Consider the following 27075-nt stretch of genomic DNA (forward strand, 5'->3'; position numbering starts at 1 on the left):
AATCTGAATCTGTTTAGCTAAGTATTGAAGCAAAAAAACCCCAAGACTCCAGGAGTTTTGAGTCCTAATGTTGGTTAATTAAAGGGTCATCTTGGGTCTTCTTTTCTAAGTCATATTATTTTGTGGAGATATTTACACAAGCTGTTATTTTAGGAGAATAATCCCTTAGGGTTCTGCAGCTTAAGAAGTGAGGCCTGTGCTTTTTCATAGGTGATTCAGAGAGAACATTAAAGGCTACCTACCTTCTTTCGGAGAAGAAAGAAATAAATGATCACAAAGCTCATTGGATTTTACCAAAAAAGTGTCATTCACATTGCTATATTTCTTATATCTTAAATGACTTAAAAATACATAAAAGAATAAAATCAGCATCATTGGATACCTGAAGTATTTATTTGGACATGGGATGTTTTCCTGCCATGTATAGATAGTGGTAAAAACCATTAGTATATAAATTCATACTATGAAAAATAAATCCAGGGTCAGGGAATAAGCTTGTGCATATGCTAAAGATGATATATCTTAAAATAGCAATTAAACTTCCATTCTCCAGTAATCTTATATTCATTTATTGTATTTCTTGTTTTTAAAAATACCATGGAATTCTCCAGGCAAGAATACTGGAGTGGGTAGCTGTTCCCTTCTCCAGGGATCTTCCCAATCCAAGAACTGAACCTGGGTCTACCATGTTGCAGGCAGATTCTTTAATGTCAGTCACCAGGGAAGCCCTCCATTTTATATACATCTAGGCATTTTTTTGTGTGCACACACATATGTTTGTTTAATTCTTACAATCACTTCTGATGTTGCCATGAATAGTCCAGTTTTTAAAGATGAAATAAGATGTAAGGTGATCAAAAATGAACATAAATGATGAGAAACTGTTGAGAGGGAGAGACAGGACAATCAAGGACAACAGATAAGAAGCAGGACTGCTGGGACCAGAAAATGCAGTCACCCTAGCTTAGAGGTTCATCAAGATTAAGAAAGTTTACTGAGTAACACAGCTGAAAAGTGGTAGAGCCAGAATTTGGTTCCATGCCTTTAGGACTTATCCTTTTTTAAACTACTCTTTCCCAGTAGATTTGATGATTTTCTTGTCTACTAATTGTGTTATGACTAGAGAGGAGCAAGTCACCGCGCCTCCCTGCAATGTATCCGTGCTAAATCAGATGCCAGCTTCCCAGGTGGCGCTATCGGTAAAGAACCTGCCTGCCAATGCAGGAGACATAAGAGGCACAGATTCGATCCCTGGGTCAGGAAGATCCCCTGGAAAAGGGCACGGCAATCTGCTCCAGTATTCGTGCTTGAAGAATCCCATGGACAGAGGAGCCTGATGGGTTACAGTCCACGGGGTTGTAAAGAGTCAGACACAATTGAATGACTTAGCAGGTATGCACAAAATAGAGGCCATGTTACATTTATCTCTGTATATCTAACTTGAAACACATCAGGGCTTCAACAAACATTTGTGGATCTGAACCAAATCATACTGCTTGACACTTAATCACTTCGGAAGCATTCCCATTCCTTTAGATGGTAAGGAGTTTTCTGTCTTTGAGGGTCAGTGAATGATTAGAATGGTGCACCCATATACAGAGGGAGATATATACTCAGACCAGCCATTCTTCCACTGTTTGTTAACTTTAGTTTACAACCATCTGGACAGAATTTTTCTCCAAAATGATGATGATTGTCAGATAATTTCCAGGCTTTGAAGGGAATAGAACAGTGTCTAGGAAGGTAATGAAAGAGTAACTTTGGTCTCTCTCATCATTTCTTCAAAAGGTCAGTCCTTCTACCAGTTTTTACCAGTTTTTATGTCACCAGCTTTCTGGACAATGTAGTTTGGAATATTTTCCTTTTATAGGACTTTCTGGTCTAGGTAAAATTTTAATTTAGTTAACCACATTTATAATGAAATCCATCATCTGTAAGTTAGGAGCTACTAAGAGGCCACTCTTAGTCCTACATTAAGCCACTGCCTAAAGAGAAGATATGGGTTTCCCAGACGGCTTGGTGGTAAAGAATCTGCCTGATTTCTGGTTGGGAAGATTCCCTGGAGAAGGAAATGGCAATCCACCCCAATGTCCTTGCCTGGAAAATTCGATGGACAGAGGAGCCTGGCGGGCTACAGCCCATGGGGTAGCAAAGAATCGAACACGGCTGAGCACGCACAGTGAAAAGATATGGAAAATATTAAGAAAAACAAATCAGACTCTGAAGTCATGACATACTGAACAAAACCCAGGTCTGCATCAGTAACTTCATTTTCTAGACCTCAAATCTCCCACTTGTAATAAGGTCAATTAGCTTAGATCATATAACATTTTTAAAAAGTTCTAATATTCTGTTGTTTTGTAAATCAGATGCACTTGGCGATACAATAGAATCCTTACCCTGAACACATGAGGAAACGCCCCGTGCTCCCATTGCTTAGTACAAGCTACCCGCACGCTAAATTTGGTCTCCTCTCTAAAAAAGAAGAGTTTCAAACATTAATTTTCCATATTGCTATCATAGTATTAAGAACTGTAAATAAAAATTGAAGAATTATGGTATGGAAAATTCTTTACTTTCCTACATATTCAAGTATTAGAAAATCCTTCTGGAAGTAATTTCTAGAGGTATTTTGTTTCATTATTGGGTTGTAAGATGGCCAATTTCCATTTCATTTTTAATTCTATTATTTCTCAGTTGTCGCTCGTCCCCTTCCTCATCCCTCAGTGATGTACTCTGAACTCCTACTTCCTGCACTGCCTAGCAGCAGTGTATTTCTTAGTGGTAGGCATATTTTTTACCTTTTCTGAACTTGTTTATGCATCTGCAAAGTGAGGGTAATGTCATCTCTACTTGATCTCACAAAAACGGGGTAAGCTTTCATTTTAAAAATGTAAGTAAGGCTTTTTGACTATCATTTTAAAAGAGAGCCATTATTCTATCACCCATGATTTATAAATCAGATCTTAGCTATTTATTCCCAGGCTAGTTTTTCTTAAGAGTTCTTGAACACTTCCAGACATCAATAAGAATTTGAGAGGCATAGTTTCTGAAATGTTGAACAATTTTCTACCCACATTTTAAAAGAAACATATTTACAGATTATGCCAATAGAAAGCCCAGAGATAAATCCACGCACCTATGGACACCTTATCTTTGACAAAGGAGGCAAGAATATACAATGGAAAAAAGACAATCTCTTAAACAAGTGGTGCTGGAAAAACTGGTCAACCACTTGTAAAAGAATGAAACTAGAACACTTTCTAACACCATACACAAAAATAAACTCAAAATGGATTAAAAATCTAAATGTAAGACCAGAAACTATAAAACTCTTGGAGGAGAACATAGGCAAAACACTCTCCGACATAAGTCACAGCAGGATCCTCTATGACCCACCTCCCAGAATATTGGAAATTAAAGCAAAAATAAACAAATGGTACCTAATTAAACTTAAAAGCTTTTGCACAATGAAGGAAACTATAAGGAAGGTGAAAAGACAGACTTCAGAAGGGGAGAAAATAATAGCAAATGAAGCAACTGACAAATAATTAATCTCAAAAATATAAAGGCAACTCCTGCCACTCAATTTCAGAAAAATAAATAATCCAATCAAAAAATGGGCCAAAGAACTAAACAGACATTTTTCCAAATAAGACATACAAATGGCTAACAAATACATGAAAAGATGCTCAAAATCACTCATTATCAGAGAAATGCAAATCAAAACCACAATGAGGTACCATCTCATGCCGGTCAGAATGGCTGATATCCAAAAGTCTACAAGCAATAAATGCTGGAGAGGGTGTGGAGAAAAGGGAACCCTCTTACACTGTTGGTGGAAATGCAAACTAGTACAGCCACTATGGAGAACAGTGTGGAGATTCCTTAAAAAAACTGGAAATAGGATTGCCATATGACCCAACAATCCCACTGCTGGGCATACACACTAAGGAAGCCAGAATTGAAAGAGATATGTGTACCCCAATGTTCATTGCAGCACTGTTTATAATAGCCAGGACATGGAAGCAGCCTAGATGTCCATCGGCAGACAAATGAATAAGAAAGCTGTGGTACATATACACCATGGAGTATTACTCAGCTGTTAAAAAGAATATATTTGAATTGGTTCTAATGAGGTGGATGAAACTGGAGCCCATTATACAGAGTGAAGTAAGTCAGAATGAAAAACACCAATGCAGTATACTAATGCATATATATGGAATTGAGAAAGATGGTAACAATGACCTGTATGTGAGACGGCAAAAGAGACACAGATGTATAGTCTTCTGGACTCTGTGGGAGAAGGTGAGGGTGGGATGACTTGAGAGAACAGCATTGAAACATGTATATTATCAAATGTGAAACATATTGCCAGTCCAGGCTTGATGCGTGAGACAAGGTGCTCAGAGCTGGTGCACTGGGATGACCCTGAGGGATGGGATGGGGAGGGAGGTGGGTGGGGGTTCAGGATAAGGAACACATGTGCACCCATGTTTGATTCATGTCAATGTATGGCAAAACCCACTACAATATTGTGAAGTAATTAGCCTCCAATTAAAATAAATAAATTTAAAAAATTATCTGCTGTTCACACCTGAAAAAATACTGAGAAACAGCAGAAGCTTAGGCAAAGATTCCAATTTCTTTATTTCATGTTTAACTTGAGCCATATTTATTGTCCTAGAAAATGATTTATTTATAGATAGCCTCTTACACTTGGATTCAATAAGTATGAGTAACTTTTGAGATCCTGTTTAAATCATTTCCACTTCCCTGGTGGCTCAGTGGTAAAGAATCTGCCTGCAATGCAGGAGACCTGGGTTCAATCACCTGGGTTGGGAAGATCTCCTGGAGAAGGGAATGGCGGCCTATTCGAATGTTCTTGCCTGGAGAATCCCATGGACAGAGAAGCCTGGTGGACTACAGTCCATGGGGTCCCAAAGAGTCAGACACAACTGAGTGACTTTCACTGACACTATTAGCAGTCAACACTTAAGTGCATCTTCCATGCTTACAGATTTTGATGTTTCAGAAAAGCAAGTTTAGTGATCACAAAACTGATTTTACTTTTTAAAAAGTTTTCTATTTTTTTATTGAAGGATAATTGCTTTACAGAATTTTGCTGTTTTCTGTCAAACCTCAACATGAATCAGCCTATAGCAAATTTTACTTTTTACAATGAATTATATGGTTTCGACTTTAGAGTGAGTACTTAACATAGAAAAACTCTTCTAAATCTGAAAAGCTTTGAAGTCAGAAAACTTTTAAGACACCAAAGACGACTCAGTAAGCTCTCAGCATAAGAAACTGGAGGGCAAACGTGTTTAAACCAAGTTGATAATCTGCAATTGTTATTGGCAAGTCAAAGATGTTTAAATAAACATGAAAAAATACAGACAATGCTTCTACACAGTGTAGAAACATTTTGTTCATATTCAATCAATATTCATGATCAAAGCTGAGCCTGGCATGTGACAGAAGATAAATGGTGAGTCCCATTATTATTTTTGGGCATCTGTCCAAAGATTTATAATTGTTGCCATTGATAGAAAAAAATGGTGACAAAAGTGTTCTAACAATATTTGAATACCTCAATACTTCTCTGCTGCATGAAAATACTATCTGCAACTTCTTTGTGTCAAATACTTTCTGTTGAAATCAGACTAATATATGATACTAAGTACCAGTGAGGTAAACCGATGTGACTTGAGCAGTATGCCATCAAATGAACAGTGCCAGGAATAGCCTCCAAATATCTATGTTGTCATCAAATTGATGAAAGCATTTTTTCCCCTGTCACCATGAGCCCGCATTCTGGAAGTTGATAGGCTTATTTCCACCTCAGTTCAGTTTAGTCATTCAGTTGTGTCTGACTCTTTGTGACTCCATGGACTGCAGCATGTCAGGCTTCCCTATCACTAACTCTCAGAGCTTTCTCAAACTCATGACTATTGAGTCAGTGATGCCATCCAATCATTTCATCCTGTCGTCCCCTTCTCCTCCTGCCTTCAATCTTTCCCAGCACCAGGGACTTTTCTAATGGGTCAGTTGTTTGCATCAGGTGGCCAAAGTATTGGAGCTTCAGCTTCAGCATCAGTCCTTCCAATGAATATTCAGGACTGATTTCCTTTAGGATGGACTGGTTTGATCTCCTTGCTGTCCAGGGGATTCCAAAGAGACTTCTCCAACACCACAGCATCAAAAGCATCAATTCTTTGGCACTCAGCTTTCTTTATGGTCTAACTCTCACATCCATATATGACTATTGGAAAAACCACCTAGGGGTTTGTATTCATGAGCCAGGCTGAGCTTACTGGAAATGTGTGAGGTATAGCTAGTTGTGTTATGTTGAGAATATTTTGTTTGATTTGTTCCCTATCTCCAGTGGCCTGTGGAGAGATTATGTTTCCAGTCTTCTAGTATACATAAGATGACACAAAATATATTGATGACTCTATTGCACTGTCAGCACAGGACTACAGACTCACTCTGACTTCTGAAGGTGGAGGTTATGCACCAGCTTGCTCTAGAGAAACCCTATACATACCTAAAGATCTCTAAAGGTGATATAGAGCTTAAAGCTCCCAGAGAATGTTTCTATGTTGCAATGTGATCTATAATGATATATGTGCCAGACTAAAACCTAGCAAATAATATCTAGGTGGTAATCTAAACTTTACAAAAAGTGGAGACAGAGTAACAACTAATGGTCACACTTATGAATTTGAAATGCAAGCTGTATTCCCCACATCAGTTGACATTTCTGCTTCTAACTGAGAGAAATATGATATAAAATTTGATTTGCTGTTTAATCACTCAGTCATGTCCAACTTTTGGGACCCCATGGACTGCAGCCCTCAAGGTTTCTCTAACGATGGGATTTCCCAGGCATGGATACTAGAGTGGGTTGCCATTGCCTTCTCCAGGGGATTTTCCCAACCCAGTGATCGAACCTGTATCTCTATGTCTCCTGCATTGCAAGCGGATTCTGTAGCATTGAGCCACCCAGGAAGCCCATACTAGACAAAGAGACCAATGAAGAAACAGAATAGAAAGCATATAAATAGATTCAAATATGCATGGGAATACAGGTTATACTAAAGATGGTAATGCAGATTAGTGGAGTAAAATTGGACAATTTTAATAAATACTTTTGGAGCAAATAAATAACTGTGAAAAAGACAAAGTTGGGTCATTTGTATTATGCATCAAGATAAATAAGGATTTAAATGCGAAAAGGGAAAGCATAGAAGTCCTAGAAGAAAGCATGGGTTCATTTTTTTATAATGAACTTGAAATGGACTAGAAAAAAGTCTGTCTAATTACCATCCAAAATTCAGAAGCCATGAAAGAAAGTATTGAAAACTTTTGATACATAAAAATGAAGGAAAATATCTTGTCAAGACAAAACCAAAACAAAATAAATTCTCCATAAAGTCAAAAGGAAAATGTTAATTTAGAGAAAAGTATTACAACTCATAATCAGATAAAAAGGCTAAACTTCATAATATATAAATAGCATAATATATATGAGATGAAATTGTCCAATAACCCTATAGAATAAAAGAGCAAGCCTCATACAGACAGTTTACAGAAAAAATAAACACACTGGTATTAAAAATGTGAAAAGATGATAAACCTTATTCATAATGAGGTATATGTAAAATGAAAGTAGAAATTCTTTCTCACTTTTTAGATTGGCAAAAAAATCCCAAAAAGTTGATAAGATGCTCTGTTGACAAGGACAGTGGAGAAGTAGGCACTGTTCCGCATTTCTGGAAAAATGACAAGCGGTACAACATTTATAGGACTGATGTTGAAGCTGAAACTCCAATACTTTGGCCACCTGATGCAAAGAGCTGACTCATTTGAAAACACCCTGATGCTAGGAAAGATTGAGGGCAGGAGGAGAAGGGGACGACAGAGGATGAGCTGGTTGGATGGCATCACCGACTCAGTGGGCATGGGTTTGGGTGAACTCCGGGAGTTGGTGATGGACAGATGGACAGGGAGGCCTGGCATGCTGTGGTTCATGGGGTCTCAAAGAGTTGGACATGACTGAGTGACTGAACTGAACTGAACTGAAAAACATTTATGGAGGTAAGTTTGGCAGAGGCTGACAAATTTATAGATGCATTTACTCTCGAGACCAGAAATCCTGCTTCTGGGAATCTAGCCTGAAGGCATACTGCCAATTCAAATAGCATAATTATATTACACTCTAATGTCACTTATAATAATAAAATATCTGAAACAAACCAGTATCTGCTATGATATAGTTACAAATTGGAATATTATGCAGCTGAAAGAAGAGATATGGATATCTCCGTATACAGAATGGCAGAGACAGAGAATACATTGACCACAATGCTAGATATCAGTTACAAAAAAAAAAAAAAAAACTGTAAGAAACACAAACACGTGGAGATTAAACAACACATTTCTAAATAACCAAGTTACTGAAGAAATCAAAAAGGAAATAAAAACATTTCTAGAAGCAAATGACAATGAAAACACAACTCAAAACCTACGGGATGCAGAAAAAGCAGTTCTAAGAGGGGAGTTTACAGCAATACAATCCTATCTCAAGAAACAAGAAAAACATTGAATAGACAACCTAACATTACACCTAAAACAACTGGAAAAATAACAACAACAAAAATCCCAAATTAGTAGGAGGAAAGAAATCATAAAGGTTCAAGCAGAAATAAATGAAAAAGAAATGAAAAAAACAGCAAAGATTAATAAAACTAAATGCTGGTTCTTTGAGAAGATAAACAAAATTGACAAACCTTTAGCCAGACTCATCAAGAAAAAAAGAGAGAAGAATCAAAGCAATAAAATTAGGAACAAAAAAGGAGATATTACAACAGACAATGCAGAAATACAAAGGATTATAAAAGACTATTATGAACAACTATATGGCGATAAAATAAATAATCTGGAAGAAATGGACAGATTCTTAAAAATGTTCAATCTTCCAAAATTAAACCAGGAAGAAATAGAAATTATGAACAACCCAACTACAAGCACTGAAATTGAAGCTGTGATCAAAACTCTCCCAAAAAACAAAAGCCCAGGACCATATGATGTCACAGGAGAATTCTATCAAACATTTAGAGAAGAGCTAATGCCTATCCTTCTAAAGCTCTTTCAAAAAATTGTAGAGGAAGGAACACTTCCAAACTCATTCTACGAGGCTACTATCACCCTGATGCCAAAACCAGACAAAGACAACACAAAAAAAGAAAACTACTGACCAATATCACTGATGAGCATAGATGCAGAAATCCTCAACAAAATTTTAGCAAACAGAATTCAGCAACACATCAAAAAGTTCATACACCGTGATCAAGTTGGGTTTATTCCAGGGATGCAAGGATTCTTCAATATATGAGTATCTATCAATGTGATATACCATATTAACAAATTGAAAGATAAAAACCATATGATAATCTCAACAGATGCAGAAAAAGCCTTTGACAAAATTCAGCACCCACTTATGATGAAAACTCTTCAAAAAATGGACATAGAAGGAACCTACCTCAACATAGTAAAGGCCATATATGATAAGCCTACAGCAAACATTATTCTCAATGGTGAAAAACTGAAAGCATTCTCCCTAAGATCAGAAACAGGACAAGCATGTCCACTTTCACCACTATTATTCAACATAGTTCTGGAAGTCCTAGCTACAGCAATCAGAGAAGAAAAAGAAATAAAAGGAATCCAGATCAGAAAAGAAGTAAAGCTCTCACTGTTTGCAGATGACATGACAGTATACACAGAAAACCCTAAAGATAGTATGAGAAAATTACTAGAGCTAATTACTGAATTTAGCAAGGTTGCAGGATACAAAATCAATACACAGAAATCACTTTCATCTCTATATACTAACAATGAAAAATCAGGAAGAGAAGTTAAGGAATCAATCTCATTCACTATTGCAACAAAAAGAATTAACTGTCTAGGAATAAACCTACTGAAGGAGACAAAAGAACTGTACACAGAAAATTATGACACTAATATAAGAAATTAAAGGTCACATAAACAGATGGAGAGATATTCCATGTTCCTGGGTAGGAAGAAACAATGTTGTAAAAATGACTATACTACCAGACACAATCGACAGATTCAATGCAATCCCTATCAAATCGCCAATGACATTTCTCACAGAACTAGAACAAAAAATTTCACAACTCATATGGAAACACAAAAGACCTGAGTAGCCAAGGCAGTCTTGAGAAAGAAGAATGGAGCTGGAAGAATCAACCTACCTGACTTCAGATTATACTACAAATCTACAGTCATCAAGACAGTATGGTACTGGCACAAAAACAGAAAAATAGATCAATGGAACAAGATAGAAAGTCCAAAATAAACCCATGCACCTATGGGTACCTTATTTTGACAGAGGAGGCAAGAATATACAATGGGACAAGACAGTCTTTCAAAAAATGGTACTGGGAAAACTGGACAGCTACATGTGAAAGAATGAAATTAGAACACTTCTTAATGACATTCACAAAGATAAACTAAAAATGGATTAAAGACCAGAAACTATAAAACTCTTAGAGGAAAGCATAGGCAGAACACTCAATGATATAAATCAAAGCAATATCCTCTATGACTCACCTCCTAAAGTAATGGAAATAAAAACAAAAGCAAACAAGTGGGATCTGATTAAACATAAAACTTTTGCACAGCAAAGGAAACTATAAGCAAGGTGAAAAGACAACCCTCAGAATGGGAGAAATAATAGCAAATGAAACAAGTGACAAAGGACTAATTTTCAAAATATACAAGTAACTCATACAACTCAATGACAGAAAAGCAAGCAACCAATCAAAAGTCGGGGAAAAGACCTAGACAAACATTTCTCCAAAGAAGACATATAGATGGGTAACAAACACATGAAAAGATGCTCAACATGGCTCATTAGTAGAGAAATGCAAATCAAAACTACAAGGTTTTGAGTTATCACCTCACGCTGGTCTGAATGGCCATCATTAAAAAGTCTAGAAGCAACAAATGCTTTAGTGGGTGTGGAGAAAAGGGAATGCTCTTGGCACTGTTGATGGGAATGTAAATTGATACAGCCACTATGGAAGGCGGTATGGAGATTCCTTAAAAAACTAGGAATAAAACCACCATATGACCCAGCAATCTCCCTCCTAGGCATATACCCTGAGGAAACCAAAATTGAAAAAGACACATACATGTCATTTTCACTGAAGCCCTTTTACAATAGTTAGAACATGGAAGCAACCTAGAAGTCCATTGACAGATGAATGGATATAGAAATTGTGGTACATATATGGAATGGAATATTCAGTTCAGTTCAGTCGCTCAGTCGTGTCCGACTCTTTGTGACCCCATGAATTGCAGGACGCCAGGCCTCCCTGTCCATCACCAACTCCCGGAGTTTACTCAAACTCATGTCCATCGAGTCGGTGATGCCATCCAGCTATCTCACCCTCTGTTGTTCCCTTCTCCTCCTGCCCCCAATCCCTCCCAGCATCAGGGTCTTTTCCAATGAGTCAACTCTGCGCATGAGGTGGCCAAAGTATTGGAGTTTCAGCTTCAGCATTAGTCCTTCCAATGAACACCCAGGACTGATCTCCTTTAGAATGGACTGGTTGGATCTCCTTGCAGTTCAAGGGACTCTCAAGAGTCTTCTCCAACACCACAGTTCAAAAGCATCAATTTTTCGGTGCTCAGCTTTCTTCACAGTATAATTCTCATATCCATACATGACCACTGAAAAAACCATAGCCTTGACTAGACGGACCTTTGTTGGCAAAGTAATGTCTCTGCTTTTTAATATGCCATCTAGGTTGGTCATAGCTTTCCTTCCAAGGAGTAAGTGTCTTTTAATTCAGATGGATTACTACTCAACCATAAAAAGGAAAGTATTTCAGTCAGTTCTAACGAGGTGGATGAACTTAGAACCTATTACACAGAGTGAAGTAAGTCAGAAAGAGAAAGATAAATATCATATTCTAATGCATATATGTGGAACCTAGAAAAATGTTACTGAAGAATTTATTTACAGGGCAATAACGGAGAAACATACAGAGAGAACAGACTTATGGACATGGGGAGAGGGGAGGAGAGGGTGAGATGTATGGAAAGAGTAACCTGAAACTTACATTATCACATGTAAAATATATAGACAATAGGAATTTGCTATATGTCTCAGGGAACTCAAACAGGGGCTATGAATCAACCCAGGGGGGTGAGATGGGGATGGAGAGGGGAGTGAGTTTCAAAAGGGAGTGTATATATGTATACCTATGGCTGATTCATTTTGAGGTTTGACAGAAAACAAAATTCTGTAAAGCAATTATCGTTCAATAAAAAATAAATTAATTGAAAAATCATTTGAATCAGTTCTAATGAGATGGATGAAACTGGAGCCCATTATACAGAGTGAAGTAAGCCAGAAAGATAAAGAACATTACAGCATACTAACACATATATATGGAATTTAGAAAGATGGTAATGATAACCCTATATGCAAAACAGAAAAAGAGACACAGAAGTACAGAACAGACTTTTGAACTCTGTGGGAGAAGGTGAGGGTGGGACGTTTCGAAAGAACAGCATGTATATTATCTGTGGTGAAACAGACCACCAGCCCAGGTGGGATGCATGAGTCAAGTGCTCGGGCCTGGTGGGCTGGGAAGACCCAGAGGGATCGGGTGGAGAGGGAGGTGGGAGGGGGGATCGGGATGGGAAATATGTGTAACTCTATGGCTGATTCATATCAATGTATGACAAAACCCACTGAAAAACTAAAAAAAAAAAAAAAAAATACCATAAAAAAAAAAATAAAAGGGTAAAAAAAAAAAAAAAGAAAAATCATTTTGTACCTTGCTAAATTAGAATTGAGTATTTTACACAACTTCATAGTGGTCTTATTTCATATGAGTCTATCTTAGGTGAAAGTTTCAAATATATTCCATAGGGAATACTTAACTACCAATTCTTTACTTTTAACCATCAGAAGATGAAGATTTGGCTTTCTTCTGAAGCTCAAGAAGAGTGTGAGGACCTCCGATGATCAAGTCATCCTTAGGATTAAAGATACGCTTTACGGTACTTATTTACCAAGACATATTGAAAACTTGTTATAATAAAAGACAGTCAATGCTAGAAGTGCCAAGAAAATATGAATAAAACCTAAATGTTAAAGGATTTCATAATATATTTGTTATCCAGATATACTAATATCTAACTAACTCTAATGGGACACCTATTTGGAGCACATAAATGACAGGTGACAAGGTAACATATCCAGAAAAAATGCTTATTTTTATTTTATTTTATTTTTCCATTTATTTTTATTAGTTGGAGGCTAATTACTTTACAATATTGTAGTGGTTTTTGCCATACATTGACATGAATCAGCCATGGATTTACATGTGTTCCCCATCCCGATCCCCCCTCCCACCTCCCTCTCCACCCGATCCCTCTGGGTCTTCCCAGTGCACCAGCCCCGAGCACTTGTCTCATGCATCCAACCTGGGCTGGTGATCTGTTTCACCCTAGATAATATATGTGTTTTGATGCTGTTCTCTCAAAACATCCCACCCTCACCTTCTCCCACAGAGTTCAAAAGTCTGTTCTGTACATCTGTGTCTCTTTTTCTGTTTTGCATATAGGGTTATCGTTACCATCTTTCTAAATTCCATATATATGTGTTAGTATGCTGTATTGTTCTTTATCTTTCTGGCTTACTTCACTCTGTATAATGGGCTCCAGTTTCATCCATCTCATTAGAACTGATTCAAATGAATTGTTTTTAATGGCTGAGTAATACTCCATGGTGTATATATACCACAGCTTCCTTATCCATTCATCTGCTGATGGGCATCTAGGCTGCTTCCATGTCCTGGCTATTATAAACAGTGCTGTGATGAACATTGGGGTACACGTGTCTCTTTCGGATCTGGTTTCCTTGGTGTGTATGCCCAGAAGTGGGATTGCTGGGTCATATGGCAGTTCTATTTCCAGTTTTTTAAGAAATTTCCACACTGTTTTCCATAGTGGCTGTACTAGTTTGCATTCCCACCAACAGTGTAAGAGGGTTCCCTTTTCTCCACACCCTCTCCAGCATTTATTGCTTGTAGACTTTTGGATAGCAGCCATCCTGACTGGCGTGTAATGGTACCTCAATGTGGTTTTGATTTGCATTTCTCTGATAATGAGTGATGTTGAGCATCTTTTCATGTGTTTGTTAGCCACCTGTATGTCTTCTTTGGAGAAATGTCTGTTTAGTTCTTAAAAACATATTAAAGAGGTCCTTCATACTTTGTTTTGTCTACTCCGGTCCTCCTAGGTGACGCTAGTTGTAAAGAACCCACCTGCCAATGAGGAGACATAAGAGATGTGGGTTTGATCCCTGGGTCAGGAAGAGCCCCTGGAGGAGGTCAAGGCAATCTACTTCAGTATTCTTGCCTGGAGAATCCCACGGACATAGGAGCCTGATGGGCTATGGTCCATGGGGTCACAAAGAGTTGGAGATGACTGAAGTGACTGCACAGGACACTCTGGTCTTTAGAAGTCTTGATGCTAAGAATGAGAGAGGAGACATTAAAAATATGGTGGCCAGGACTTCCCTGGTAGTCCAGTGGTTAAGAATCTGCCTGCCAATGCAGGGGACACAGGTTTGATCCTTGGTCCAGGAAGATTCCATGTGCTGCAGGGTTAACTAAGTCTTTGAGCCACAACTGCCGAGCCCTCGCATTCTAGAGCCCATGCTACACAATAGAAGCCACTGAAATGAGAAACCTGTGTACAGAAACTAGAGAGTAGCTCCCACTGACTGCAGCTAGAGAAAGCCCATGCTCAGCAATGAAGACCTAGCACAGCCAAAAATAACTAAGTAAATAAAATACCATTGAAAAAAATCTGGAGGCCACATGCACGGTAATTCCTGGTGGGTGCTGGCTGCGCAAGTTTACATTTGGGCTCCACCATTTAACCGCCAGGCGAGGCGGACCATTGAAGCCTCATTGGAATGATCAAGAGCAGTGCGATGAATCAATATTGAAAGAATAGTGAAAGAATATTTTACTTTAATGAAAAAAATGTGCTCCATGTTGACAGCAAACGAAAGCAACTTGAACACAATGACACTTTTATTCTAGCTGTTGCTGCTGCTGCTAAGTCGCTTCAGTCATGTCCGACTCTGTGCAACCCCATAGACGGCAGCTCACCAGGCTCTGCCATCCCTGGGGTTCTCCAGACAGGAACACTGGAGTGAGTTGCCATTTCCTTCTCCAGTGCATGAAAGTGAAAAGTGAAAGTGAAGTCGCTCAGTCGTGTCCGACTCTTCGCGACCCCATCGACTGCAGCCTACCAGGCTCCTATGTTCATGGGATTTTCCAGGCAAGAGTACTGGAGTGGGTTGCCATTGCCTTCTCCATTTATTCTAGCAGCTGTAACTAAAGGTAAAGGACACAGAATAGTGGCTCTTGACATAATCCATGTGCACAAGCAGATTTGTACACATGGAAACAATCCTGTTGGCCCAGGCATATTTGGCTGAAAAAGATATCCCATTAGAGAAGTAGGAAAAAGACTTTATCTACCTAGATTCTAAAAGCATTGACTCTTTTTCTCTCTGCCACTAGTAAAATCAGGCTCCCTGGTGGCTCAGATGGTAAAGAATCTACCAGTTATGTAGGAGACCCAGGTTTGATCCCTGGGTCGGGAAGATCTTCTGGAGAAGGGAATGTATATTGAATACTCCAGTGTTCTTGCTTGGAGAATCCTATGGGCAGAGCAGCCTGGCAGGCTATGGTCCATGGGATCACAAAGTCAGACACGACTGAGTGATAAACACTTTCTAGTAAAGTCATACCTGAACAACTGTCCCATAAATCCATGTGAACTTATAAACATGGAAAAAATTAAAGAGAGAGTAGGACATCAAAATGATTAGGAAAATTAAAGGGACTAGAGGAGTTTTGACTAATAATTCTAAAAATATGCAGTAAACTCCATGAACTGGACTGCTATGAACGTTGAGGGTATAAAAATAGGTATATGATATAGCTGAAGGTATAGGCACTATAAAATAATATTGGGAATGGATTTTGAATTTGACGTCACTATTACAAGATTTTACAAAAACATAGCTTGTCTAAAATTTGATTTAATTAAATTAAAATAAAAGAGTAATTATCAAATACCTACCATGTGCAACATATAATCTTAGGTGATGTGGAGGAAGGGAACCAAATGACAGGATGCGGTCCCTCCTGTCAGTGCATGTGAGCAAGATAGGGGGACAAATATGGGACCATTAATAAGGCAACACAACAAGAGTGTTAGAATTAGAAGCATAAGCAAAATGCTGCGGAAACAGGAAGAAGCAATTACATCAGTCCATATAGCTAAAGCTATAATTTTTCCAGTGGTCATGTACAGATGTGAAAGTTGAACCATAAAGAAGGCTGACTGCCAAAGAATTGATGCTTTCGAACTGTGGTGTTGGAGAAGACTCTTGAGAGTCCCTTGGATGATCAAATCAGTCCCTCCTAAAGGAAATCAACCCTAAGTATTCACTGGAAGGACTGATGCTGAAACTGAAGCTCCCATACTTAGGTCACATAATTTGAATAGCTAACTCATTGGAAAAACCTTGATGCTGGGAAAGACTGAGGGCAGAAGGAGAACCAGGCAACAGAGGATGAGACAGTTGGATGGTATCACTGACTCAACGGACATGAGTTTGAGCAAACTTTGGGAGGTAGTGAAGGATAGTGAAGTATGGCATGCTGCAGTTCATGGGGTCACAAAGAGTTGGACGTGACTTAATGACTGAACAGCAACCACAAAACCAAGCAAGGCTTCACAGAGAATTGAACTTGGCCTTGAGGAGTAATTGGAATTCTAAAGCAAAAATGCAAGAAAGTGACCTTCTAGGGTAAAGAAGGAAATAAGTAAATAGAGAAGAATGTTGCAAGTTTAAGGACTGGGAATACTCTAGAGCGGCAGAAACCTGGGATGTAAGGAATAAAGTAGGAAATTAGTAAAGGGTCACATGTACATGCTAAGTGATTTGGAAATAACTGGAAGAACAGCACAGAGATGTTAAACTGTCCTGAGAGGGAGCATGATATTTCTGGCATTAGTGTGAAGGTCAACTAAGTGATGAGCATGGAGGCCAGGCCAGAAGTCCATTAAAAACTCAAAGTCAAGCTGTGGTACATATACACCATGGAATATTACTCAGCTGTTAAAAGAATTCATTTGAATCAGTTCTAATGAGATGGATGAAACTGGAGCCCATTATACAGAGTGAAGTAAGCCAGAAAGATAAAGAACATTACAGCATACTAACACATATATATGGAATTTAGAAAGATGGTAATGATAACCCTATATGCAAAACAGAAAAAGAGACACAGATGTACAGAACAGACTTTTGAACTCTGTGGGAGAAGGTGAGGGTGGGATGTTTCGAAAGAACAGCATGTATATTATCTATGGTGAAACAGATCACTAGCCCAGGTGAGACGCATGAGACGAGTGCTCGGGCCTGGTGCACTGGGAGGACCCAGAGGAGTCAGGTGGAGAGGGAGGTGGGAAGGGGGATCGGGATGGGGATTACGTGTAACTCTATGGCTGATTCATGTCAATGTATGACAAAACCCACTGAAATGTTGTGAAGTAATTAGCCTCCAACTAATTAAAAAAAAAAAAAAAAACAAGAAAAAAAAATAAAATAAAAAAATAAAAACTCAAAGTCTGAAAAACAACAGTGGAAATGGAAATCGAAAGGAAGAATCAAATATTTAATGAAATAACAACTCTTCCTCCAAATTTAATCTCTGCATATTAATATAGCTTTCATATTTTAAGAAAAAATTTTAAGTTTTGCAATTCAGGCAAAAATAGTTTTCTCACTTTTATTTACTTGGCACATAGTAGATGCTTAATAAATGTTTATTGTAAAGTGAGATTGGTTGTATTACTGATGGCATTTCCTTTATTTGCACTTGCTTAAATCGTGGCTATCTTTGTTGTTGTTGTTCAGTTGCTTAATCATGTTTGACTCTTTCATGACCCTGTGGACTGCAGCCCACCAGGGTCCTCTGTCCATGGGATTTCCCAGAAGAATACTGGATTGGGTAGCCTATCCCTACTCCAGGAGATCTTCCCGACTCAGGGATCATCTCTTGCATCTCCTGCATTGCAGGCCAATTCTTGCATCTCCTGCAATGCAGGAGACCCTGGTTTGATTCCTGGGTCGGGAAGATACCCTGGAGAAGGGATAGGCTACCCACTCCAGTATTCTGGCCTGGGAAATCCCATGGACAGGGAAACCTGGCGGGTCGCAGAGTCGGACAATCCTGAGTGACTTTCATTTTCACTTTCTTTATCACTGAGCCATGAGGAAAGCCCCATGGGTATCTTTAAGAACATACTAAATTTTATAGGATGATCAAGTTTTAAGGAATGTGATATTCAGCCAGAAGTCAACTACCTTCTGGAAAGGGCCAAATAATCACCATCTGAGGATTAACAGGCCATATGATCTCTATAACAAATACTCACCTTTCCCATTGGAATGTGAAAGCATCCATAAACAAAGTTTGACTATGTTCCAATTAAATTTTATTTATAAAAATAAGTGGGGAACACCCTGGCAGTTCAGCAGTTATAATTCTGAGGCTCTCACTGCTAAGGATGTAGATTCAATAACTGGTTGGGAAACTAAGATCCCACAAATAATGGAGTGAAGCCAAAAAATAAAAGTGGTGAGCTACATTTGACTTATGGGTTGAAGTTTGCTAATCCCTACCCTTGACCAGTCACAGGTTAACCATCTCCTATACAGTTAAAGGATTAAAACATTTATATATTTAATTTTGAAAGATCATAACTCTTGATAGCATGCTAATTCTTTGTTATTGCAATTTTAAGTTTAAGAAAAAATAATTACATATAATAAAATTTACCCTTTTTAGTGTAAAATTCCATAAGTTTTGACAAATATGTACATTTATGAAATACTATTACAATTAAGATATAGAAAAGTTCTTCCTTCATGCTCTTTAGTAGTTAACCTCTACCCCAACTCCTAGCTCTTGCCAAGCACTGACCTGTTTTCTGCCCCCCTTTCTTTCCCTTTTCAAGAATGTCATAGAAATGAAATCATCCACTATGTAGTCTTTTGAGTCTGACTCCTTTCATTTAGCATAACACATTTGAGATTTATACAAAATACTGTATATATCAGTAGTTTATACCTTTTTTTACATTTTTCCATTGTGTGAATATTTCTAAGTGGCTATTTAGGTTGTCTATATTTTCTGCCGTTATGAATAAAGTCATTATAAACATTTGTGAATAGGCTTTTGTTTAAATACATATTGCATTTCTCCTGATTAAATACTTAGGAGTCAGATTGCTGGTTGTATGGTGTTTGTTTAATGTTACAAGGAACTACCAAACCGCTTATCAAAAAACTGTACCACTGAAATCCTACTAACCATGTGTGAGAGTTCCAATTGTTCCACATCCTCTCCATTGCTCGGTATTGTCAGCTCTTTTTAGTTCAGTCTTTCATTCCAGTAGGTGGGTAACAGTATCTCATGGAAGTTTTCATTTTCTTCCCCTAATGACTAATGGTATTGAATGTATTTTCATGTATTTATTTGATATTTATATATCTTTTTAGGTCAAGTATCTGTTCAGATCTTTTGCTTACTTTTATATTGAATTTTATTTTTTTATTGTGAAATTTTCAGATTCTTTGTGTATTTTGGATGTAAGTTCCATATCAAATACGTGTTTTGCAAGTCTTTCGTCCCAGTCTGTGGCTTGTCTTTTCATTTTCTTAACAATATCTCAAATTATTACATTTTAAAATGTTAATACCACTAGTTATATGATAAGTTTCATATGCTCTACATTTTTCTGAAAGAAAAATCAACCAATGAGAATAACAGAATCTTTTCTATGATGGACAATTTAAAAATGATGTCCATGAATATTATAAAGCCAAATAGCAAATTTTTATCATGCCACAGCTTTATCTTCAATCTGAACCTTGGTCAGGACAATAAAGTCTAGATTCACAGATACTCTCTATCATATATTTAATTTTGAAGAACTTTAAATCTTTGAGAAGTGACAAAGGAAGCCGACACATCTATGAAATAAGACATCAATCTGCCTGCCTTGGCTTTCGAAGCAAGTAAAAGGGAACATTTTCAAATAGTGAGCTGTCTTTTTTATTTATTGATCTTCAGCTGGAAATAAAGCTATAGTAAAATGCTCTCTCCATATCTTTCTCATTGTATGAAAACAGGGTTACAGATCAATTGATTTACCATCACCATTGATTAGGTACCTTCCCTACTATCTCTATTGTGACACGAGACATGCAGTCATATAGATCTTTCATTAGGAAAGTCATTGAAAAGCTAAGGTTCATTGCATGCTTAAATGGTTTGTAGCCCACTCATTAAGCCATTAACCAACCATTAATATTGCTTAACCTCAAACCTTACAGATAAAATAAGTTATTGCCATTTTATCTTCCCAGCGCACCTTTGCAAAGTGAACAAGTATGTGACTTTGTTACAATCTGACTTAAATATTCAGAGACATGCCAAGGAATTCAGGTATCTAGACTATTAACACTAATAAGATTTATGTGTATATTCCTTTAGATACATACCCTGGAGCATAAAGAGTGGGAGACCAACACAGAGGCATTACTTAAAATTGCTTTTTTCCCACCAATTTAATCTGTTTTTAATATTTTCTACATGTTATTACTACTATCAATAACATTCATTTCAATGAGAAATTTCCTTTGTGATGTTCTTAACCATAGAGGAAAAATAAAGGGAAAAAAAATAACAAAGCTCTGTAAGGAGAAGTTAACCATTTTAAGACTGCTTAACATCCTTGTACTCAAGCTTTAAGTACAAGTAGTAAATGATCATATAAAATATCTAACCACCCTCTACTCGTACACTTACCTTGACATAAAGCTAGAGAAATTCAAGTGGGTCCTGTTTTTTCTATAATATAGACAAAATATGTTGCATACCTTGTACAGAGTAAAACATTGAGAATATCCACTCTAATCTCTCCACCGGGTCAGCTACAATGAATATACAATTCCTTGCACATAATTTTTTAAAGATTTCTTTTACACCCAGAAGGGAAAATGTGAGTATTTGAACAAGAACCCCATAAATTTAAACGCATATGTGCAAGAAGGAATGTGAACAAGGTTGAATGTGCAATTAGGAAAAACAATAAACAGGGCTTCTGGTTCTTACAAAAGAGAATCACAAGACCATAAAGGATGCTATACAGTAAGTAAGTAAAAGTGAATGATCTTTACCGAAAAGAGGAGGAAATGGATTTACATCTAGCAAATGGACTGAAATATTGACATTTAATGTCACTTTGGTCAAATCAGGGTCAAATTTTATTTTATTTTTCAGTTTCTAACTATTAAAACATTTAGCATTTCTTAGACCATAAACATTAAGTACCAGGTCATGTGACATCTCACTGATAAATGAGAGTTGGATCCAAGTAATATCACCACTTCTGTAAAATTCATGTATGCTGCTTACAAAATAACTTGTAAACTGATAATCAACTTAAAGGGCAAACCTTAGAAGACCAAAAATGTCTGATTGTAGTTTGCATTTATTAAAATCATTTATAACAGCTCAGCCTCCCACCACAGCTGGTCAGAGGAGCCTGAGCTGGTCTCTTACAGGCAGGTGAAAGAGAGAAGCAAAGAGCCAATGCCTTGGGCCATACCTTTTTGAGGCATTTTAATTATTTTCAATATGCAGAGAGGACAGTGACAAATGTCCAAAGAATCATGCAAATATCCCTTGCTGAAAGTATGTCCCATATGTTGAGACATTGGGGAGGGTGGAAATGGACTTTGGAAGACTTAGGAGTCAGTGTGCCGTAGTGTTGAAAGAAGAGCGATGCAAGGACAGACGACTGTTTAATTGTGGCTAGCCTGCCTGTTCTTTCTCCTTGTGTCTATTAAATCTTCTCTTGCTTATCCAGAAGTATGTGTGCCTGGGATTCTGTTTTTGAGAAGAAGAGTTGAAACGAGGAAAGGTAAAATGATCATCTAATTTCTTGGTTAAATAAAGCCAATATGTAGGCTAGAATTCCAAGGAAGCAAAGAGATGCTTGTCTCCAGGCAAGTCCATCTTTGTGTTTTCTCAAGATTGATCCAAAAGAACAATGATTCACAGTCGATATAGGGATTTATTTTCTAGACTAGTGCTAAAGAAAAGACAACCCATAGGAGGAGCAGTAGTCATGGGTTTGGTTCCTGGATTTCTCTGGAGCATTTACATTGCTCAGAAAATGTCACAGGCTGTTAAGTTCTGCTCCAAGATTGTCTAGAGTCTTCCTGCTTAGGAACACAGCCTGAGATAATGATACTCAAAGTAATCTGGGAGAGAAGAGACACTTGGGGTCTGGTGAGTGTTGGGTGCAGGAAATCTCAGAACATGGCAACACTGTCTTCACAGAAGCTTTCTCCTGGAATATGAGACAGTGAGTCAAAGCTTGGCTTAAGGACATGAGGTCCACAGGCAGTGAAGTGCCAGCCCTGACTTTCCCTCTTTGACATCAGTATGTGTGTGTGCTAAGTTGCTTCAGTCGAGTCTGACTCTTTGTGGCCCTATAGACTGTAGCCCACCAGGCTTCTCTGTCCATGGGCTTCTCCAGGCAAGAATACTGGAGTGGGTTGCCATGCCCTCTTCCAGGGAATCTTCCTGATCCAGGGATAGAACCCATGTCTCCTACATCTCCTGTATTGGCAGGTGGGTTCTTTACCAGTAATGCCACCTGGGAAGCCCAGTATGGTTGCTTTCTATACCCAGGTGAGGAACTCTGGGCTTCCTGGGGTTTTCAGGGGTTAACCATGGTCATCTGGCAGTTCTAGAGTATGCATAGTTAAGGAATGCCTGTAGAAAACTGATTTAACTTGACAAGGAAGAAACATGAATAGGTATTTCCAGAATAGGCTGGTATGACCTTGCAGGGGAAGCCTGATCAAAGCAGCTTTATAGTTCCCCCAAGGCTGTCTCTGGCTGTTAATGGGATATTGACATAAAGCTAACTGGGTCTGTTTTGTTGCTTGCATTGGAATGTCTGTTTCATCACCCAGCAGCTCAACGCTATTGAGCATTGGCTTAGAATTTGGGGGTGAGAAATCAGCATAGGGACTTTATCATGGAACATCCCCCCACCAAAATAAGTACTCTGGCCACTAGATTTTTCACATATTGGCAGTATGCTAAAACCAAAATAAGAAAGATGAAAGAAACCATCTATTTATCTATCCACCCATCCACTTTCACAACTATCCCTTTGCCATCCCTTCATAAATAACGTAGTGTCCTCTTAGGGACCTACAGTGGAATTTAAGTAGTTCTCACAGATACAAATAACCCAGAAAATACTAGCAGAACTCTGTCCCTTTCTGTTTATATAAGTGAAAAATTTTAAATGAAATACTCTATTATTTGTTCTTTTAGATATCTAAACTAAGAGAAAGAGAAGTTAAATGAGGATTTTTGTCTATTTCAAAAGATTTTTGTAATTGGATTTATATTTTTCCTTGGTATCATATTTTCTAAACAATATCTTCAATTAAGTAGATTGTATAATTTACTACACACTAAAATACATTGTTTTCTGAAAAGATTATTTTCTTGAGAATGCAGTTATTATAAAATCAAGTGATATAAAATGGGTTCTCTTCATGCTAAAATTGTATTAATAATTAATTGGAAGGAAAGTATTTCACCATGATAAATAAGATTCTGTATAGAAAGAAAGATGCCATTCTGTGGCAGAAATAATATAGTAACATGCCGTTAAATACAAGACATCACATTAGGTTTTACAAAGCCCAAAGAGGGCAAAATATATTAAAATGTGAATTTATTATGTTCCCTAAAACTCTTGTACTTTAGATAGTAATTAGAGTTTTGCCAATATAATTATTAACATGAGGGGAGGCAGGAAAAATGTTTAGTGGAAACATAAAAACAATTTACTAGAGAGAAAACTGGTTGCCAGTAAAATAAAGCAAAATTAAATGAGAGAGAAATATCATGCTGCTGGCTTAATGTAATAAGATTATGACTTTAACCAAAATCAGGTCCATGGTCAAGAATGACACAGTTCTAATGGCAAGGTATCTCTGATATTAACTTGTATGAGTAATTATACTGAAGTAACATATGATAACTGAATTGACAATGATAATTAGCCTTCAGAACCAGGATGTCTGTGAGAGTATGAAATATTCACTGAAGATTGTCAGAAAATACCCAATTCCACATATTTTAAAATGCAGGCACTTCATTTGTGTGTTCTCGGACCAAACACAGTCTTTAAAGGATTCATTTTCTTATTCAATACCATTTTTATAAATTGAATTTTGAGAAGTTGCAAAGGAACATTAAGAAATATGTGTATACTACAAAGATTAAAGAATAATTGTATGATATACACAGATATCCCTGTCAGCATGTTTAAGGAAAATAATATGACTGCTTTGCTTTTTTCTTCATTCTCCTATCTCTGTATTCCATCCCTCCTCAGTATTAATCACTGTTCTAAACTTCGTGTTTATCTTTATGGTTTTTCTCTATCTATTTCTATTCTTGAAAAATATTTTGTTTTGAAAACTGATCACTTGTTCAAGCTGGATATAGAAAAGGCAGAGGAACCAGAGATCAAATTGCCAACATCTGTTAGATCATCAAAACAGCAAGAGTTCCAAAAAAACATCTACATCTGCTTTATTGACTATGCCAAAGCCTTTGACTGAGTGGATCACAATAAACTGTGGAAAATTCTTCAAGAGATGGGAATACCAGACCACCTGACCTGCCTCCCGAGAAATCTGTATGCATGTCAGGAAGCGACAGTTAGAACTGGACATGGAACAACAGACTGGTTCCAAATCGGGAAAGGAGTACGTCAAGGTTGTATATTGTCACCCTGCTTATTTAACTTACATGCACAGTAAATCATGAGAAAGGCCAAGCTGGATGAAGCACAAGCTAGAATCGAGATCGCTGGGAGAAATATCAATAAACTCAGATATGCAGATAACACTACTCTGATAGCAGAAAGCAAAGAAGAACTAAAGAGCCTTTTGATGAAAGTGAAAGAGAGAGTGAAAAAGTTGGCTTAAAACTCAGCATTCAGAAAACTAAGATCATGGCATCTGGTCCTATCACTTCATGGCAAGTAGATGGGGAAACAATGGAAACAGTAACAGACTTTATTTTGGGGGGCTCCAAAATCACTGCCGATGGTGACTGCAGCCATGAAATTAAAAGACACTTGCTCCTTGGAAGAAAAGTTATGACCAACCTAGATAGCATATTAAAAAGCAGAGACATTACTTTACCAACAAAGGTCCATCTAGTCAAAACCATGGTTTTTCCAGTAGTCATGTATGGATATAAGAGTTGGACTATAAAGAAAGCTGAGTGCCAAAGAATTGATGCTTTTGAGTTGTGGTGTTGGAGAAGACTCTTGAGAGTCCCTTAGATTGCAAGGAGATCCAACCAGTCAATCCTAAAGGAAATTAGTCCTGAATATTTATTGGAAGGACTGATGCTGAAGCTGAAACTCCAATACTTTGGCCACCTGATACAAAGAACTGACTCATTGCAAAAGACCCTGATGCTGGGAAAGATTGAGGACAGAAGGAGAAGGGACAGAGGATGAGATGGTAGGATGGCATCACCAACTCAATGGACATGAGTTTGAGTAAACTCCAGGAGTTGGTGATGGACAGTGAGGCCTGGTGTGCTGTATGTAGTCCATGGGGTCGCAAAGAGTCAGACATGACTGAGCAACTGAACTGAATTGAACTGAACACTTTATAAAGCAGATGCTTCTGTTTGGGTTTTTGGTGTAAATGTGTCTTCCTCAGATTCATCCATATTGTTGAAAACAGCTGGAATTTATTTTTATTTTTTTCAACTTTATGTTCATTTTAATTAGTAGGTGTATGCTCATTTACCATTATTGCACCTCTGGATGAATTGGTTCCTTTTATCTTATTTTTACTTTTTTTGCTTTTAACTTTGTTTGGAGTACTCCTCATTTGGGAAGTTCCCCTGAAGAAGGGACAGGCCACCCACTCCAATATTCTGGGGCTTCCCTTGTGGCTCAGATGGTAAAATGAGCTCATCGTGGCTCCTGCAATGCAGGGGACCCAGGTTCGGTCCCTGGGTCAGGAAGATCCCCTGGAGGAGGAGAACATGGCAACCCATTCCAGTGTTCTTGCCTGGAGAATTCCCATAGACAGAGGAGCCTGGCAGGCTACAGCCCATGGGGTCGCAAACAGCCAGACATGACTAAGCGACTAAGCAGAGCATGCAGCCAGTTAACAATGTTGTGACACTCTCAGGTGGGCAGCAGAGGGACTCAGCCAGACATATACATGCATTCATTCTCTCCTAAACTCCCCTCTTGTCCAGGCTGCCACATAACACTGAGCAGAGTTCCCTCTACTATACAGTAGGTCCTTGTTGGTTATCCATTTTAAATATAGCGGCGTGTGCAGAATGATCCCAAACTCCCTAACTATCCCTTCCTCCAGTCCTCTGCCTCTGGCAACCGTAAGTTTGTTCTCAAAGTTTGTGAGTCTATTTCTATTTTGTGAATAAGTTCCTTTGTATCATTTCTTTTTAGATTCCACATAAGGGAATATTATATGATATTTCTCTTTTACTTTCTCTGTCTGACTCACTTCACTCAGTATGATAATCAGTATGATAATCACTCAGTATGACAAGCCCATCCATGTTGAAAAAGAGCTAGATTTTTTATTAATTTTCAGTGAGGGATAATAGTCAGTTGTAACACTATACTATAATTTATCTTTTTAAAGTTGATAGATTAGTTTGGCAATTTTATAGGTATTTGTCCATTTCTCTTGAAATTTAATTACATTGTTTCTACAATATTCAAGCATTCCAGAACTGGGAAGATGCTTATACTGTACGGACCGACCAA

Source organism: Muntiacus reevesi, chromosome 11 (assembly GCF_963930625.1).
Source record: "Muntiacus reevesi chromosome 11, mMunRee1.1, whole genome shotgun sequence".
Classification (NCBI taxonomy): Eukaryota; Metazoa; Chordata; class Mammalia; order Artiodactyla; family Cervidae; genus Muntiacus; species Muntiacus reevesi.